The 13623-nt window shown below is 41.2% G+C and overlaps 2 protein-coding genes across 2 annotated transcripts in view; one reads left to right on the top strand and one right to left on the bottom strand.

Annotated features, from left to right (window-relative positions):
• LOC108772942 (TSC22 domain family protein 1) overlaps window positions 1-13623 on the bottom strand; it is a 76945-nt gene that overhangs the window by 38082 nt on the left and 25240 nt on the right. The window lies entirely within an intron of this gene.
• LOC108772945 (L-lactate dehydrogenase A chain) overlaps window positions 1-13623 on the top strand; it is a 118612-nt gene that overhangs the window by 457 nt on the left and 104532 nt on the right. The window lies entirely within an intron of this gene.

A 13623-nucleotide genomic window follows, 5' to 3' on the forward strand; every position in this document is an offset into this window, starting at 1 on the left:
TAATTACGAGGCGTTGGCGTTTACGAGCGCAAAGGGATGAAGCCTTATACTTGTTAACTTTAACATCCTGTTCAACTACTCTGTTCTTTCTGGACAAGCATGACTCAACCCTTTAAAAGATTCGTTAACTCGAGCTTTGTGTTCTAACGCGAATTCGTGCGTTATCGTGAATATGAACAATTGCCTTTGTTCACCATATAGGTATATTATCGAAATTATTTACGTGTGTATTTATGATCGATAAAAATATTCTTTTTTATTCGATTAAAATTATCATCGTACAACATAAACTGTTTGAAAATTAGGATAAAATCAAAGTATTAAAATTAATAGATATAACACGCAATTAGCATATAAATGTTTGCACGAATATTACTCACGACGATTGAAACATAACTTTTACGCGATGGGAATATATAGGAAACGTCGAATTCAAAGGGCCGACATCCAGAATGTGACTAAAATTATAGGGATTGTTTCAAATTTCCATGTTAAAGTAGACCAAGATTCTTCCGACATTTCGGTTGCGATTCACACCATTGTCTCTATGGCTCTTTTCGCATCCCCCTACCGACATTCTTCGTCTGTCTTTCCATCTGTCGTCTTCGAATATATCTTAGAGCTCGCACCGCGGAATTCGCGCCCCGTTTCTATCGAGTCGCTGCCGCCGCCTCTCGACGTGTTTCGTCGGACCGCACGTATTTGCAATTCTGACACATTTGGCGGTGAAGTATAACACAGCACGCTATTCGTTGGTGAATCTGCTCTCCTCGAGACAAAGACAAAAGGAGAAGAATATCCCATGAGCTCTACGTGGCGGGAACGTTTTGGAATATCAAATGATTCTTGGAAAGATCCTCCCTGGTCCATCTCACGTCGTCTCTTCGTCTTCGATTCCGTTCTCTCCGTCGTCGTCACTGACGTTGTTTCGCGATCTTCGTGGCCCCCGTGAATTTTCGGCGCTTCTTGGCGCAAGGCGGGAGGACGTGTCCCATCATTCTCCTTCTACTCTTCCTTTCCCTCTTTTCCCCTCTCGCTAAGTTTGAGAGGTCGTTAAAGATGGGTTCGAGGTCCAGGGCCGTATATAACGGATAATTGACAGCCGTGCCGGGGCCGCCGTTTGCTTTGCATGGACATTGAATCCGCGTGGATGGACGTACGGCCGAAAGGAGACGAGAGGCGGTGCGACGTGAAGCTACGAAATTCGACCGACCGGTCGAACGGAACCGCGAGAGAGCATGAGACGTGACGTGCGGCCAGGAGGAAGCGGAGGGTAAATGCCTGCTCGCTCAACGGACTCGTAAATTCTTCAATTCTGATGTTCGGAAAGGCACAAACGCGATCGTGACATGGTACTTTCTTCCTCGCGAGGGGCAATCTCATTTCGGCTTAATTGCAGCCTGATGTAGCGGTATATATACTTTAGTATTTATCTATATCTTATCGTAAAAAGATAGAAATGTGAGATCTGTACTCGATTCTGTAACTCTTATAACTAACTATTCGATATTGTTGCCGTTGCGTAGATATATATGATAAAAAAACTGCACAACGACAGCGTAACGAACTGTCGTTAAAAGTTACAGAATCGGAGTACTGGCCGGGATAAGAAATTGAAAATATGAGACTGTGAAAAATGTGATTCTTTTTAAAAAAATATAGAAATTTTAAATTTGCGCAAGGCAATTTTATAATTTGTATAAACTAAAAATATAATGCTTTTTCATACTTTTATCTTTTCTGTTATACGTTGTAAAGATATAGGTATGCAAAGCACATTTGGTTGTACGATACATATGAGTGTAATCAATAGGAATTGGTTTCAATTATATAATCATGGTATCTATCTGAAGTGTCATGTAGCATTTGCATATCGTATTTCTTTATTAAATAGTTGGAGTTTTGATAAAGCTAAATAAGACATAAAGTTACCGGTTTAATCGAGTTCTTTCTAAATCGTATACGAAACTACTATAAAGTTACGGAACGAGTAATGGACACTTGCGAAACCGATGCCATACGCAATATACAATTTCGCGAAGAGTTATACGTTTCCAATGCACATGCATTGTTATTATCGGTGATTTAGCGAATATACCTAACACGCCCGATAATTGAGAGGGCAATTTAAACGGACAGACAAATGCGACAAGATTATAAAGATCGGTTCCGCGTTGCGTATACGCACTTTCGTATGTGCGAGGGTCGCGATACGTGAACGTGCGGTTACGCGAATCGCAAGTGGAGCGTTCGTAATGCCCGTGAAAGTATATGAAGTCTCCTTTAAATTACGCCGCAAATTACCATCTCCCGCTGTTCGCCGTGTGCCGCGACCCCACGCGTGCCACGCAATAGCACGCAACACCCTCACGCATTAAGAGAGCTAATGAACTTCTCAGAGTATATTTCAGCTGACCGTACATTTTTCTTCGATGCGTTCCACGTCGTTACGAAGACAACGGCGATGATGATTTTCACACCCGAGCGACTTTTTATCGAACCGCGCCGCAGTCGACACGTAGGAGTACTCGCGCGTGTACGCACGCACGCGCGAAGAATATTAACGCTCGTGATTACGCCAGGACACGACGGACCTTTAATGCTTATCCTCCTCTCGCCAGTAAAATGCGATTTGCGAAAGCTCTTTAATCAAGTGACTTTATTATATGTTTGTGTCACTATATTTACCTTCTCCTAGTTATTCACGCACGAAATGCTAATAGAAGACGCGTATTATTACTTAGAAATTTAATAACTACATGTATACTTGGTGCGTGCTAAATTATTTAATTATCTACTCGCGACTAAGGTTATTTATTTGCATAAAATAGAAAACAGATTTTTTCCTTTTATTAATTACTTTTAATCCTATAAACAGTTACAAGCGCCTATAATAAATATATGTTCGTCAAATAAAAGAATTTATTTCATCTCTTACTCGTATTAAGTTTCTTATAGGCATCATTGATTAAGTGTTTAACTTTTATAATTCTTGTTAAAAATTTTTTATATAATTGATTTGTATTCTTTTTTTTCGGCGAGAGAGAGAGAGAGAGAGAGAGAAAGAGATTTGATGCGACAATGATATTAAAACACAAATAGACTTGTGACTTTTGTGAGAATATTTTTCATTGCAATTTCATTATTATATATCGATTATTATCTCAAGGAGATTAGATTTTAATTTCTGAAGTCTGAAGTTAATTTCTGCTTTTATGACTCGAGATAGATAAAACCATAATCAACGTCGAAATCTATTTCGTTCGCTTTCTTGTTTTGAAAAGATTGAAGCGAACGGATAAAAATGACTTGTCAAAAGATACTTTAGTCCTCCCTAAGAACCGGGTGATCGATCTAAAACGGCCAACAGGATCTACGGGTTTTATTGACTTCTCACAGGGACGTACCTGCGGTTTTCCGAACCTGTTTCTTCTAGTTTGTACTTCTTACCTTTCTTCTCCATAGCGACTCGCGTTAAAATCTTGTTCTCATTTGGTTTGTATTGATATTGGGGACGAGATAAAATCCGGTGGCGGATTAGCCCCGGTAATAGCATTGGTACTAAACCAGTCAGGACTGGTCTGATGTCATAATATTATGGTACGTGCTGATGTTAGTGACGTCGTGTGACGCGAGAACTTCTCTTTCATCGGATAAATAATGTTAGTGTACCTGAAAACCGACACGTGTGATAGTGAAACAACAATGTTAAATCGTCATAGACTTTCATTGACCGAGATAGAATAAAATTGAAGAAAAAAGATCTTTAAAGATATAGAGGTCAAAAGAAAATTATTTATTTTATCAATAAAATATTTATTGTGCTAAAATAAGGAGATTATTATTTCAAGAGGAAAGTAGAAATTGATTGTAATAGGAACAATAAATCCGAATGTAGAAGAGCGAAAGAAATATGATGGCGCATGCGAATCCGCTGTCCCATTAATTTTCTAGGAGAGCGAGCACAGAACTTGCCGATAATGAGTTAACGTGGGATCGAGGATCTCGTTTATCTTCGTCTTTCGCTTCAAACTCTCTCGCGTGCATCCGCGATCGAACTTGATGAACGTTCTATGACTTATCTTCGTCCATCTGACCGAGACCGATTGTAGAAGCAGAAATAGCCAGGAGAGGAAACAACGACGCTGAACTGAATGAGGGAAGAACACCGAGAGCAGTATATAGTAGACACCGCGACTACTTAGTCTGTCTGTACGCGTTGAATCATCCGGTCGGTTTCCTTTCACGAGTCGATGGCAGCCGTTCCCGCATCAAGGCCTGTGGTCTCCTCCGAGCAAGCATAATGACTCAATCCACGATCCACCTTGCCCCCACCCTCATCGTGACCACGAGAATCTCTCTCTCTCTCTCTCTTTCTCTTTCTCCTTCCCAACTTCTCCTGCTGCCCTACCACCCTATCTCTCTTTATCTTGTGAAGATTATACGTCCGTTCGTCTCTCGGCGAACCCGAAGACAAGAGATCTGTGGTTTTTCTCGTGACCGCCTGCTTTACACAGTTTCCTTTGCCGCTGTATTCTTTAAACTCCTTCCAACTACTCTTTATCTTTGTCTTCTTATTTTTGTTCTTCTTCTTCTTCTTCTTCTCCGTTTTCTTTGTGATCGACCCTCACGGAGTAGACTTTAGCGGCGTTAACTCGTGCGCTCGCGTGACGCTATGCTGTTTATAACGTTGGACGATCCCTCCTGTGATTATATCTCATGATCCTGAAGTCTGCTATGACGACGAGCTAGGACGACGGGGTGCGGACATCTTCAAATGACTAGGCCGAGTCCAGTAAGCGCGTAAGATCGGTGGCTGATTGATCGTTGGCTATATTATCCACGACAGGCGAGATGGAACGCTAAAAATTATCGGTTGCTCGAATTAAGAGATTAAACCGAAACACACATTTAGCGGCGGAATATTTCAGAATTATAACGCTTGCTTTGCCGAGGTGTTATCGGGTTTAAGAATATACGCATCGGTTAGGGGAACCCCGCTTCGAAGGGAGATTATGCGTCAGGCATGAATAAATGTATTCTGAGTTATTCTACGATTTCGCTGAAAACGATAGAATTCCGCAGTACTGCGTGACAAATTGATTTACGTATAGACACTTTTACTGGAATGTAAGGATGTATCGTATTCACTGGGGCCGCGTAATTTTAATTTCCTATACGGTATCTACCCGATTGGGAGATAGGATACAATATACACGTGCATGCGTACTGAGAGACGCGGTGTATATCATGTGGAGGTTAAGGTCGGCAGTATATCCCTAGCTAGGAGCGGCGATCCAACGATCTGCGTCGTGGCATCCGAGTAACGATTACCATACGGGGTCGCAATCGTACCCGAGATGCGCGCGAGATTGCTACCGAGTTGCGAATAATTGCAGCTCGGAATAGACGTTGTAGTTCAGATATTCACATCCAGGAGAGATGGTAATATTTAAATGTATTATCGCTAATCCCCCTCCTCCCCCGCTCCTGGCGAAAATAAAAAACCTAAATCGAATATAAGAGGAGAGTATAACAGAAGCGTAAAACGCCATTCTCATTACATTCGCGACTTACGCGTGGATTTTTATTTTTGATCAGGAAAGATATTAGAAAAGTACTAGTTAACGATATCCGTTGTATCGGATTAAATCGACGAGAAGCAATTCACCTCGAGCAAAAAGCTTAGATGCACTGATATATCACATTATCTCCGTACCTTGTAATCACTGTATAAGAGCACTTGGAATTTCCATTCGCATACATAATTGAATATATTGTATCGATTTTTCGAAAACTGTGCGTGTCCAATCTTTGAGAAGCCTCTTCCTCTTCAGATAATTTAATATTTGTCGCACACATAAGAATGCATTCAAATGGCACAATGGCCACTTAATTGACCGTAGGATATTGAAGCCGCGGACAAACACCGTCTCGTGCAGGTGGTTGGTTCCCTATCATCGTCGGAAATTGTGGTGTTTCGACGTTGACAGTGAACCGCTCTGAATGACTGTGCATCTCTTGCGTCAAAGAATGCGGTCCAGAACCGAGCCAAGCGCCAGCTTTTAGGCTTGCGCTCAGAAACGGCAATGTTCCGCACCAGGTGTTCTATTGGAATTTGATAATAGAATTATCCTTTATTTTGCTTTCGAATTTATATCGTGTAATTTTGTTTATTATAATTTTTATTTCTCTTGTAACGAATTCGTTTGCTATATCCTATACAAAAATTAAAAATTCATAACTAAATAATTGTGGTTAGTACTTTGATCATTGTCTAAAAGTTTATACGAAATTTTCGGGGTTACAGTTTTACATAATAAAATAGACTTTATTGATTAAGTGATAAAATTTACTTTAATAGTGCGATTTGCGGCGCGTGCTTTAATATTTTTAAGTATTTTTCTTCTCCCGCCCGTTTGTGTTCTGTATCGTTTCGTAACCAGGCGCACGCATGTGGAACGATGCAACGATTCGCGTTTCCGAGGTTATAATGCCGGGGAGCGAGCCAGCGCAGAAGAATGCTTAAAGACATCTTTATCCCATTCGGTGCGCGATAAGAATGGTCCAGCCTATTATTATGATTTCAATGCTGCGGACCGCCGATGCAAATCGCGATCGTGCAACGTTCTCCTATCGGCACCACCGATCGGCACGGTGATTGATTCTTTGGTATTCATGCGGATCGATGTGGCGCGCGATATCATCGTCGTCATGATGAAACCGCCGTCGTTCTCTAGTAAGAGAGACAGTGTGAGAGAAAGAGCAATGACACGCGCGTATGCGTATTTGAGATACAGTGTATATTTGTCTAATGTATATACAACGTCGCGGTCATTTCAGTTTCCGGCGAGTCGCAATCGGCGGCCATAACCGGTTCAAAGCTACCGATACACTACCGGCCGCAGTCGGCCGGATAGTTTTGAGTCTGCCCCTCGACGGCGAAGTTAGCCGAGCGAAACGTCATTTTTCAAGCGGTCGGATTTCTCTTGAGGATCGCCGGCGCGGCGTGGTAGCGGTTGGTCGGTTCTGTTCGCATCGCGCTGGTTAAATGGAGAAATTGATTCATGAAATATGGGATCAATGCGCGTGGAACATTTAGCACCGCGTTTGCGGTCTTAATCAAAAGTTGCGCAACTCTTGTCCGCGCAGGTTCGCAAATGATAAATAATAACGTTAGTCGTGACTGTCATTATACTTTCGCTATCTACACAATTGATTCTTGACGTACGTTCTTTTAAAATTTCCAGAGGAAACATATATACACGGCATATTCTCAGCAGGATTCTTAATTCTGCATGGAAAAAAACATTTTAATTACTTGAAAATTAACTTTTAAATTATTTTGCTAAAGTATCTAAATATTTAAATAGATACAGATCTGAAAATAATATTACACAAACTGGTTGCTGGAATGTCCAAACTTGTTGCAGCGTTGCCCATCATGCTTAAGTTTCCTACATAATTATTTTGATGGTCCAACAAAATTATTTTCAGATCTGTATCTACCTAAATTTTTTTAGATACCTCAGCAAAATCTTTTTTTCGTGTGAAGTAATTTCATTAATTAACGCAATGTAATTTTTAAAGTTTTTATAAATATTTTTTACACATGTATGTGTGTGTGTGAAAAAATCTTTTTTTATCAAAAATAATATTTATTTTATATTAATAATGCTCAGACTACAAAAATGGTATTTAATGATAGAATAATAATAGACAAAATTTCTGTATGTTTCTTCCGTTTTTTATTTTATAATAAATAAAGCTCAAAGCAGAAAGGTCGAACAGCGATATGAAAGTGTGATACGAGGATTAAGAATTATCGCTTAGTTTGTCGAACTGGACTTAAGCTGTGAACCGTTTACAAAGCAACCATGTCGCCATGAGGGCTAACCTGCGAACACGAGCGTTATGAACTTCCAGGCGAACTTTTATAAACTCACTCGCACTGGCTCGTATCTCCACGCGATCGTCGTTAGAGTCCCCTCGAGCGCCGCGTTTACATGTGCATGCGAGAACTTTCAAGATCCGGTTTCCCGGCGCTCGATCTGGCGAACCACCTTCTCGCCGAAGCCTGTTTCGTACGACGCGATGTCGGTGTCAGCTTAATAATGTCCCCGACGCGAAACCGTAACTTTGTGCGTCGGGTACCGGATAAGAACGAGGCACAACACCGGGCCTACGGTGTACGCGGCCGCGTCGGAAAGCGAGGAAGGAGCAGGGAAGAGCTTGAGCTGCGAACGAGGAAAAGAGGAACCTGTTATTTCGACGGGCACGGAGCCGAGGCGAGATTATACGCTGTCACACACCGTTCGTCGCGCGGCTCTTTTCGGGCCCGCGGATCCTCTCCGACCGCGGCATGGGCTTTCTCCTTCGGTCTCTCTGGCCCCCACTCGTTTAAGAAACGCGTGAGTTCGCTCGCATAGCCGAATATCCGACATCCAGACGTCTTATTCGCGCGATTGTCTGTTGTTTTGCGTTTCCGTGCTCACTTGGCTCGTTCTTGATGACTGACTGCCATCTGAACTTCCGTGTCTGGAATAACTATCATAAGTTGTCAAATAATACGTACGTTAACTTAAGTGTCTGCTGTAATGCCACGAATTCAACAAATTACGGGGTAGAGCGAGTATCAAATTTTTTAGAACTTTAAACTGAAGATTATTTAATCTTGTCGGAGAATGGAAAATTATGTGGTGTGCTCATACTTTATATGATATAAAAACTGTGTAGAATATATTTACTTTTTTGCATCCGTCTTAAAAATTTAAAGAATATATATATATATATATATATACTGATAAATATATATTACTTAATTATACTTATACTATATATGTGAATAGTATTGTGTACTTAATAATTTGTAAAAATAATCTCCTCTTAAGTTATTTCCATTTAATTGATATATGGAATTTCTCAGCAAATTAATTGTTTTTCTGATCTTGAGATACAACTAATTGTATTTAACTGACAGTTTTAAAAACGATTGCTTATTAATTTAATTACATAGATAAGTATTAATCACGTCAGATGAGCAATAATTGTTTTGCGTTATTATCTTCTTCGATACGTCTTGAGAAAGATTCAAACGCGAACACCTGGCGCCTTATCCGCTACGTTTAATCCGCGTGATTATCATCGTTGGCTGGTTGGCATCCGATGATCGCGCATCATGTGAGAGCGTATCTCTACCGACTGGCAATTCACATCCTGAAACCTGATAGACAGGCAGTATCCAAAGAATTGAACGCGGAAGACAGCAAGGAAAGTTTGCGACTTAGATGACCATCGACAGATCCGTTGATCGATTAACACGAAGTGAAAATCGTGTGTGTAGTAAAAAAACGTATGATTAATTGGAAAGCCATATAAAAATAACTAAGCGAGTGCCTTTTTATTGCTTTATAAATACACGAAAAGAATGCGTTTGCCAAAGTATTAAAAAAAAATTTTAATAGATACAGATTTAAAATTAATTTTGTTCAACTATCAAAATAATTATTCGTATAGAAAAGTCAAACGTAACGAGTAATGCTGTGAAAGGTTTTAACATTCTAACAACTTAGCTTAAATATCTTATTAAAATTTTAAACATAATTATTTTCAAATCTGTTATATCTAGCTAAATTTTTAAATATTCAGCAACTTTGTTTTTTCTGTGTATCTTTACGTTTATGTAAAGTAAATGAATTAATAAGCGATAACACGAATAAATAATACATATACATATAACACTTGGTATTTTTATATAAATATTTTTATAATGGTTTTCAGAATATTATAGGCATCACGATACAATCGGCGCTTGGTTTACTTTATACAAAAATCGTATTTATCTATATAGTAATCAAAGAGGAATAATCGTGAGACTTTGTCGTGTTTAAATGATGACGAGACAAGAATGAAATGGGATATTGATAAACTTGCAAGGAAAGTATTACGCGTAACATATGCGTGAATACACCGAATGAAATGCACATTTTTCGCGCTTCATTCTTCTCGACGGAGGTTGCGGTAAAATCGTGCCTTTCGCGCTTCCTGTCCCGCTTCATCGCGAACATGGCTGTAGCACTCCACCATTCACTTACTTCAAATCTTCACGATCAGCAATCACGACTCATTACTCATGAACGGTGTATGTTGGAAAATCCAATGGAAGGGAGGAAAGAGGTGTTAAGTTGATTTACATAACGATACATGCTACTTCCATTGTTATTACGGAAAATATCTATCGAGTTTCATAAGAATTTCTATTTAATTATTTGACAACCATTTTTCAATTGTATGATTATACTTCACAATAAGATTTGATATTCTTCCGCCGTATCTTTCCGTGAACTTTAAGTGATGGAATATTATTTTACGCATTATGACAGCGTGGGTATTGTGTCATTGCCGCTCGTTTCCGGAATATTACAATGGCCATTATTTTCACGAACGTATTGGCGGCTACCGCGGTGTTTTATATCGGAAAAGATGAATAGATACGGCTGACAAGCCAAACTTATCCGGTTTCGAATGTCTCATATGTATTATTTTCTTCTCCATATAGGTACTTTCGTGTTTGATCAAGATTAGAACGGTCATCAAGCCCCCATACTCTATGGAACATTTTTTCCTCCTCTTAATAAGACCGTCTCTCTATAAACCTGTCTGAAAAATGATCACATTAACAGGGACACGGCTCGTTTTTTCCATGGACCTAAATTTCACTCCCCGAATACACTGTCGTCGAATCTGGTTTTACAAACAGTCACTTGTGATAAACATTAAAGTATCTCTGCATTCCGTGTCATTATAAGTCGTTTAAGTAATATTAAATTTCACGTATATAGATTCTCGAGTTTTAGTCACAATAATTAGGAGAAGTACGCAATTTTTTATGGATTTCATTTATTTAGGGATCGTTTTACGTTACGAGCTTGTTTTGATTATCAATAATAAGGCTCGAGTGTACAAAGTAACGTAATCGTTCCGTCCATGTTTTGTATCAGAATTATTTCTTTCTAAAAGCGTCACGAGGAAAAGATTCGGACGGGTGCGTCCTACGTTTCTCGTATGTAAAATCTGATTGTTCCTGGCGGGGGGCGTCGAGGATCGGACGAAGTGTGGGCGAGTGAAGGAAAGGGAAAGGGCACGTACTGGAGGGAAGAAATGTCAGCTCATAAATAGATGAGCTGTCGGAGCGCCGGGATTACGTATGACGGGACATGAGATCGGCGGCGGTGAGATGATATCTGGTGCGGGTAGAGGTCCACGGTGATAAATCTGTGGGCCCTCTGTCAGGTGAAGGCGCGGGAGTTCGACTATGGCCGAACCCGAGAGAGAGAGAGAGGCTGCCTCTCGGAGCTTCCAACCGTGCGCGCGACTCCTTTTGTCTCGTCGCTGCCAGAGATAAAGGGAATCGATCAAACCGTTACGAATTTCGCCACCGTGGAACGCGCCGCGGACGTGCGTCTTCGCGCGGGAGACGGTCGTCCTGAAACATTCCTCGATAGTAATCGACAGATTGATCGATCGATAACTGATCGATGGCATGCTGATCACTCCATACAGATAACATATTACATACGAGCGTTACGATAGTGTAATTATTAGATTTTCAGATAAAGATTCTATGCTGATTAAGATGCCACTTGTTTTTACGAAAGAAAGTACCGATAAGATTTATGTATACTTATACAGGTTGCATGTAAAATATTATTAGCTGCAGCTAAAGCTCGTCTCCACTGAAGTTAATAGTGCCGATTGAAAAACCATTTTTCATTTTTATAAAAATAGAAGAAGCGACCATATGGTTGATCTGCACGATCAACTTTAGTGGGAACGAAGTTCTTCTTAAGAAAGAACTAGTACATCGCTTCCTCTTACATCCATATGATTCCGTTTAACGCGGACTTGGTTTTTTCGTCGGTATACCTTTTTTTCTTTCTCGAGACTATTTGTCACTTTGTGTTTTGAAAACGCTTCGCGATCATTTGCTTTCGAGCTCGCTCACTCGTTGACAAGCTTAGGGGATGCTCTCTTTTCGTTTCTTCTTTTTTTTTTTTGTGGCGGTGCCCTATACGGTGAAAGCCGTGTCTTCGACGGCTGATCCAAAGGGATTGGACGTTTGTCAAGGGGGGGAACGGACAATATAAGAAGCCCTGGCTATAACATCAGAATTCTCATAATCCCCCAAAGAGAAGGCCGGCGCTGTGCGAAGAGAGACGCGATGTTTTAATCCGTAAACACGTCGTTTGGTCAACGACAACGAGGATGACGACAACGGCCGACGACCGAATCTCGTCGGCATTTTTACCAACGGTAATCTCTCGCTTTCGGCTTCACGCACACGTTGGTTGGCCGGTAGCAACCCTATGAACACTTTAGATATTTCATAATGCGTACGCGGTAGGGTGATCTCATTCGTTGCGGCCGCCATCGAAATTCTGAAACGGAGATTTAACCCGAATTCACCATACGCGAGCAAGAAAGAGCGAGAGAGAGAGAGAGAGAGAGAGAGAGAGAGAGAGAGAGAGAGAGAGAGAGAGATGGTAGAAGAGAGAGAGAGAGAGAGAGAGAGAGAGAGAGAGAGAGAGAGCAACGTTGGACAGGCTCCCGAAATTAATGGAAGGATTAAGAAGCGCGCTTCGTGATAATATCCGTGCTAAGCGAAAAAAGCGATTCTCACACGTTTACCTCGGTAAATCCGTTTTATAATTAATCGCAAGTTAAACCCAGGCACACAATTACTGTCGCGCGAACACAGCACAATTGCAGTAGCGCGAATGCAATCAGCCGGTTGCTTCATAACACGCGTTTCTCCTTCTGTATCGTGCGATCGTATCGCACCCGCATTAACATCCAGTAATACTCGATTCGGTAAGATCGGATTAAGAAAATCTAGATGGTCGGCAGGTGCCTGATCCAGCAATTACCATCAGATGATCTTGAAGAAACAAAACGCAGTCGCACAAGAACGTTGAAGAAGAACGTTGCATAATACCGTTTGTGTGAGATACGGCATACAGATATTTAATTGGTGCACACTCGTGTAGCATGTAGAGTTGACTGCACTATCCGTCTACCTTTCTTTCCGCTTGATCTCGTAGCGAGATAATATACGACTAGTTTATGAGCATTAAGAAAGTCGCGCGATAACGAGAAGATCTGCGCGGATTCGAGCGCATTTAGACGCAGCGCTGTGCAATGTTCGCAATTTACGTATATATACGGCGGCGGGAGATCGTGTGCGCGGGAATAATTATCCGAAATTATCCACATGGAAACGCTCACCGCGCCAGTTGTCTTTACACAGACCAAATAGAAGCGCGCACCCTCTCTCTTCCGTTAAGTCCGATTTCAGATAAAATCCGCATGAAAGAAAACAACTCGCGCACACCCACCGTCGATTCTATCAGTCGGTCGGCCCGTGTGTGCCCGATCATGGTAAAGCAAACACACGTATCGTCTACCAGGGTGTACCGCGATGTATCGCAGGAAGAAAGGAAGAAGATTGGTAGTACTCGCAGCCTGGCAGGGTATAAAGGTTAATGAGCGCGCAGGCGCAACCTATTATTTCAGCCCGTTGGGTTTCTATACATCCCTCTCGCTCGCTCCTTGGTAATCCTCCCC

This window comes from Cyphomyrmex costatus, unplaced genomic scaffold (assembly GCF_001594065.2).
Source record: "Cyphomyrmex costatus isolate MS0001 unplaced genomic scaffold, Ccosl1.0 scaffold193, whole genome shotgun sequence".
Taxonomy (NCBI): domain Eukaryota; kingdom Metazoa; phylum Arthropoda; class Insecta; order Hymenoptera; family Formicidae; genus Cyphomyrmex; species Cyphomyrmex costatus.